The following is a 7,098-nucleotide window of genomic DNA, read 5'->3' on the forward strand; positions in this document are numbered from 1 at the left end:
AGAAGTAGTACAATTCAAGTTTTAATTATCGATTATTAACTTTTTACCCTTCTTTGGTGCCTTGGACATGAGCTAGGAACTTAAGATTTTGCATGAAAGGAGGACTAACAGCCGCGTTGCACAGGAGATTGTGAAAAGTGTTCATATGTAGTAAAAACCTGAGAAATCCGTCCGTTTTCGTCATTTGTTATCGAATCGGCTTAAAGCCAGACCGTCACATTGGCCGCCCTTCTCTCTGAAACGGTTGTACTTATCGTCTGCAAAGCTATGTCGCGTGTTGCGGTATGCGGAGGCACTAAAAGCACCATAGTAGAACACAGATGAAGCTTCTAAGTTGATGTAATATCCAGTAAGAGGTATCACAATTCAAGTATTAGGTATCGATTATTGACTTTTTAGCTGGCTTTGGTGCCTTGGACATGAGCTAGGACCGTAAGATTCTGCTTGAAAGGAGGACTAGCAGCCGAGTTGCATGGGAGAATGTGAAAAGTGTTCATATGTAGTAAAAACCTGAGAAATCCGTCCGTTTTCGTCATTTCTCATCAAATCGACTTAAAGCCAGATCGTCACATTGGTCGCTCTTCTCTCTGAAACGGTTACATTTATCGTCTGCAAAGCAATGTCGCGTGCTGCGGTATGCGGAGACACTAACAGCACCATAGTAGAACACTGTTGAAACTTCTAAGTTGATGTAATAGCCAGTAAGAAGTAGTGCAATAACGTTTTAGATATCGATTATTGACTTTTTAGCTGGCTTTGGGGACTTGGACATGAGCTAGGACCTTAAGATTTTGCATCAAGGGAGGACTAGCAGCTGCGATGCACGGGAGAATGTGCAAAGTGTTCATATGTAGTAAAAACCTGAGAAATCCGTACATTTTCGTCATTTCTTATAAAATCGACTTAAAGCCAGATCGTCACATTGGTCGCTCTTCTCTCTGTAACGGTTACATTTATCGTCTGCAAAGCAATGTCGCGTGCTGCGGTATGCGGAGAAACTAACAGCACCATGGAAGAACACTGATGAAACTTCTAAGTTGATGTAATAGCCAGTAAGAAGTAGTGCAATAACGTTTTAGATATCGATTATTGACTTTTTATCTGGCTTTGGGGTCTTGGACATGAGCTAGGACCTTAAGACTTTGCATCAAAGGAGGACTAGCAGCTGGGTTGCACGGGAGAATGTGAAAAGTGTTCATATGTAGTAAAAACCTGAGAAATCCGTCCGTTTTCGTCATTTCTTATCAAATCGACTTAAAGCCATATCGTCACATTGGTCGCTCTTCTCTCTGAAAAGGTTATGTCTATCGTCTGAAAAGCTATGTCGCGTGCTGCGATATGCGGAGACACTAACAGCACCATAGTAGAAAACGGATGAAACTTCTAAGTTGATGTAATAGCCAGTAAGAAGTAGTACAATAACGTTTTAGAAACCGATTATTGACTTTTAAGCTGGCTTTGGGGCCTTGGACATGAGCTAGGACCTTAAGATTTTGCATCAAAGGAGGAGTAGCAGCTGCGTTGCCCGGGAGAATGTGAAGAGTGTTCATATGTACTAAAACATGAGAAATCCGTCCGTTTTCGTCATTTCTTATCAAATCGACTTAAAGCCAGGTCTTCACATTGGTCGCTCTTCTCTCTGAAACGGTCACATTTATCGTCTGCAAAGCTATGTCGCGTGCTGCGGTATGTGGAGCCACTAAGAGCACCATAGTAGAACACAGACGAAGCTACTAAGTTGATGTTATAGCCAGTAGGAAGTAGTACAATAACGTTTTAGATAGCGATTATTGACTTTTTAGCTGGCTTTGGGGACTTGGACATGAGCTAGGACCTTAAGATTTTGCATCAAAGGAGGACTAGCAGCTGCGTTGCACGGGAGAATGTGAAAAGTGTTCATATGTAGTAAAAACTGGGAAATCCGTCCATTTTCGTCATTTCTTATCAAATCGACTTAAAGCCAGATCGTCACATTGGTCGCTCTTCTGTCTGAAACCGTTACATTTATCGTCTGCAAAGCTATGTCGCGTGCTGCGGTATGCAGAGACACTAACAGCACCATAGTAGAACACTGATGAAACTTCTAACTTGTTGTAATAGCCAGTAAGAAGTATTGCAATAACGTTTTAGATATCGATTATTGACTTTTTATCTGGCTTTGGTGTCTTGGACATGAGCTAGGACCTTAAGACTTTGAATCAAAGGAGGACTAGCAGCTCCGTTGCACGGGAGAATGTCAAAAGTGTTCATATGTAGTGAAAACCTGAGAAATCCGTCCGTTTTCGTCATTTCTTATCAAATCGACTTAAAGCCAGATCGTCACATTGGTCGCTCTTCTCCCTGAAACGGTTACATTTATCGTCTGCAAAGCTATGTCGCGTGCTGCGGTATGCGGAGACACTAACAGGTTCATAGTAGAACACAGATGAAACTTCTAAGTTGATGTAATAGCCAGTAAGAAGTAGTACAATAACGTTTTAGATACCGATTATTGACTTTTTAGCTGGCTTTGGGGCCTTGGACATGAGCTAGGACCTTAAGATTTTGCATCAAAGGAGAACTAGCAGCTGTGTTGCACGGGAGAATGTGAAAAGTGTTCATATGCAGTGAAAACCTGAGAAATCCGTCCGTATTCGTCATTTCTTATCAAATCGACTTAAAGCCAGATCGTCACATTGGTCGCTCTTCTCCCTGAAACGGTTACATTTATCGTCTGCAAAGCTACGTCGCGTGCTGAGGTATGCGGAGACACTAACAGCACCTTAATAGAACACAGATGAAATTTCTCAGTTATTGTAATAGCCTGTAAGGAGTAGTACAATAACGTTTTAGATATCGATTATTGACTTTTTAGCTGGCTTTGGGACCTTCGACATGAGCTAGGACCTTAAGATTTTGCATCAAAGGAGGACTAGATGCTCCGTTGCACGGGAGAATGTAAAAAGTGTTCATGTGCAGTAAAAACCTGAGAAATCCGTCCGTTTTCGTAATTTCTTATCAAATCGACTTAAAGCCAGGACGTCACATTGGACGCTCTTCTCTCTGAAAAGGTTACATTACTCGTCTGCAGAGCTATGTCGCGTGCTGCGGTATGCGGAGACACTAACAGCACCATAGTAGAACACAGATGAAACTTCTAAGTCGATGTAATAGCCAGTAAGAAGTAGTACAATAACGTTTTAGATATCGATTATTGACTTTTTAGCCGGCTTTGGGGCCTAGGACATGAGGTAGGACCTTAAGATTTTGCATCAAAGGAGGACTAGCAGCTGCGTTGCACGGGAGAATGTGAAAAGTGTTCATATGTAGTAAAAACCTTAGAAATCCGTCCGTTTTTGTCATTTCTTATCAAATCGACTTAAAACCAGGTCTTCACATTGGTCGCTCTTCTCTCTGAAACGGTCACATTTATCGTCTGCAAAGCTATGTCGCGTGCTGCGGTAAGCGGAGACCCTAACAGCACCATAGTAGAAAACAGATGAAACTTCTAAGTTGATGTTATAGCCAGTAAGAAATAGTACAATAACTTTTAGATATCGATTATTGACTTTTTAGCTGGCTTTGGGGACTTGGACATGAGCTAGGACCTTAAGATTTTGCATCAAAGGAGGACTAGCAGCTGCGTTGCACGGGAGAATGTGAAAAGTGTTCATATGTAGTAAAAACCTGAGAAATCAGTCCGTTTTCGTCATTTCTTATAAAAGAGACTTAAAGCCAGATCGTCACATTGGTCGCTCTTCTCTCTGAAACGGTTACATTTATCGTCTGCAAAGCTATGTTGCGTGCTGCGGTATGCAGAGACACAAACAGCACCATAGTAGAACACTGATGAAACTTCTAAGTTGATGCAATAACCTGTAAGAAGTAGTACAATAACGTTTTAGATACAGATTATTGACTTTTTAGCTGGCTTTGGGACTTGGACATGAGCTAGGACCTTAAGATTTTGCATCAAAGGAGAACTAGCAGCTGAGTTGCACGGGAGAATGTGAAAAGTGTTCATATGTAGTAAAAACCTGAGAAATCCGTCCGTTTTCGTCATTTCTTATCAAATCGACTTAAAGCCAGATCGTCACATTGGTCGCTCTTCTCCCTGAAATGGTTACATTTATCGTCTGCAAAGCTATGTCGCGTGCTGCGGTATGCGGAGACACTAACAGCACCATAGTAGAACACTGATGAAACTTCTAAGTTTATGTAATAGCCAGTAAGAAGTAGTACACTTCAAGTTTTAAGTATCGATTATTGGCTTTTTACCCTTCTTTGGTGCGTTGGACACGAGCTAGGAACTTAAGATTTTGCATGAAAGGAGGACTAGCAGCCGCGTTGCACGGGAGAATGTGAAAAGTGTTCATATGTAGTAAAAACCTAAGAAATCTGTCCGTTTCCTCATTTGTTATCGAAATGACTTAAAGCCAGATTATCACATTGGCCGCTCTTCTCTCTGAAACGGTTACATTTATCGTCTGCAAAGCTATGTCGCGTGCTGCGGTATGTGCAGACACTAAAAGAACCATAGTAGAACACAGATGAAGCTCCTGAGTCGATGTAATAGCCAGTGAGAGGTAGTACAATTCAAGTTTTAGGTATGGATTATTGACTTTTTACCCTTCTTTGGTGCCTTGGACATGAGCTGGGAACTTAACATTTTGCATGAAAGGAGGACTAGCGGCTGCGTTGCACAGGCGAATGTGAAAAGTCTTCATATGTAGTAAAAACGTGAGAAATCCGTCCGTTTAGTCATTTGTTATCGAATCGCCTTAAAGCCAGATCGTCAGATTGGCCGCTCTTCACTCTGAAACGGTTACATTTATCGTCTGCAAAGCTATGTCGCGTGCTGCGGTATGCCGAGACACTAAAAGCACCATAGTAGAAAACAGATGAAGCTTCTAAGATGATGCAATAGCCAATAAGAAGTAGTACAATTCAAGTTTTAATTATCGATTATTGACTTTTTACCCTTCTTTGGTGCCTTGGACATGAGCTAGGAACTTAAGATTTTGCATGAAAGGAGGACTAACAGCCGCGTTGCACGGGAGATTGTGAAAAGTGTACATATGTAGTAAAAACCTGAGAAATCCGTCCGTTTTCGTCATTTGTTATCGAATCGGCTTAAAGCCAGACCGTCACATTGGCCGCCCTTCTCTCTGAAACGGTTGTACTTATCGTCTGCAAAGCTATGTCGCGTGTTGCGGTATGCGGAGGCACTAAAAGCACCATAGTAGAACACAGATGAAGCTTCTAAGTTGATGTAAAATCCAGTAAGAGGTAGCACAATTCAAGTTTTAGGTATCGATTACTGACTTTTTAGCTGGCTTTGGTGCCTTGGACATGAGCTAGGACCGTAAGATTCTGCTTGAAAGGAGGACTAGCAGCCGAGTTGCATGGGAGAATGTGAAAAGTGTTCATATGTAGTAAAAACCTGAGAAATCCGTCCGTTTTCGTCATTTCTTATCAAATCGACTTAAAGCCAGATCGTCACATTAGTCGCTCTTCTCTCTGAAACGGTTACATTTATCGTCTGCAAAGCAAAGTCGTTTGCTGCGGTATGCGGAGACACTAACAGCACCATAGTAGAACACTAATAAAACTTCTAAGTTGATGTAATAGCCAGTAAGAAGTAGTGCAATAACGTTTTAGATATCGATTATTGACTTTTTAGCTGGCTTTGGGGACTTGGACATGAGCTAGGACCTTAAGATTTTGCATCAAGGGAGGACTAGCAGCTGCATTGCACAGGAGAATGTGAAAAGTGTTCATATGTAGTAAAAACTGGGCAATCCGTCCATTTTCGTCATCTCTTATCAAATCGACTTAAAGCCAGATCGTCACATTGGTCGCTCTTCTGTCTGAAACGGTTACATTTATCGTCTGCAAAGCTATGTCGCGTGCTGCGGTATGCAGAGACACTAACAGCACCATAGTAGAACACTGATGAAACTTCTAACTTGTTGTAATAGCCAGTAAGAAGTATTGCAATAACGTTTTAGATATCGATTATTGACTTTTTATCTGGCTTTGGGGTCTTGGACATGAGCTAGGACCTTAAGACTTTGCATCAAAGGAGGACTAGCAGCTCCGTATCACGTAGGAATGTCAAAAGTGTTCATATGTAGTGAAAACCTGAGAAAACCATCCGTTTTCGTCATTTCGTATCAAATCGACTTAAAGCCAGATCGTCACATTGATCGCTCTTCTCTCTGAAACGGTTACATTTATCGTCTGCAAAGCTATGTCGCGTGCTGCGGTATGCGGAGACACTAACAGGACCATAGTAGAACACAGATGAAACTTCTAAGTTGATGTAATAGCCAGTAAGAAATAGTACAATAACGTTTTAGATACCGATTATTGACTTTTTAGCTGGCTTTGGGGCCTTGGACATGTGCTAGGACCTTAAGATTTTGCATCAAAGGAGAACTAGCAGCTGCGTTGCACGGGAGAATGTGAAAAATGTTCATATGTAGTAAAAACCTGAGAAATCCGTCCATTTTCGTCATTTCTTATCAAATCGACTTAAAGCCAGATCGTCACATTGGTCACCCTTCTCTCTGAAACGGTTACATTTATCGTCTGCAAAGCTATGTCGCGTGCTGCGGTATGCGGAGACACTAACAGGACCATAGTAGAACACAGATGAAACTTCTAAGTTGATGTAATAGCCAGTAAGAAATAGTACAATAACGTTTTAGATACCGATTATTGACTTTTTAGCTGGCTTTGGGGCCTTGGACATGTGCTAGGACCTTAAGACTTTGCATCAAAGGAGGAGTAGCAGCTGCGTTGCACGGGAGAATGTGAAAAGTGTTCATATGTAGTAAAAACCTGAGAAATCCGACCGTTATCGTCATTTCTTATCAAATCGACTTAAAGCCAGATCGTCACATTGGTCGCTCTTCTCTCTGAAACGGTTACATTTATTGTCTGCAAAGCTATGTCGCGTGCTGCGGTATGCGGAGACACTAACAGCACCATAGTAGAAAACAGATGAAACTTCTAAGTTGATGTAATAGCCTGTAAGAAGTAGTACAATAACGTTTTAGATTCCGATTATTGACTTTTTAGCTTGCTTTGGGGCCTTGGACATGAGCTAAGACC

This window comes from Schistocerca gregaria, unplaced genomic scaffold (genome assembly GCF_023897955.1).
Source record: "Schistocerca gregaria isolate iqSchGreg1 unplaced genomic scaffold, iqSchGreg1.2 ptg000229l, whole genome shotgun sequence".
In the NCBI taxonomy this organism is placed as follows: Eukaryota; Metazoa; Arthropoda; class Insecta; order Orthoptera; family Acrididae; genus Schistocerca; species Schistocerca gregaria.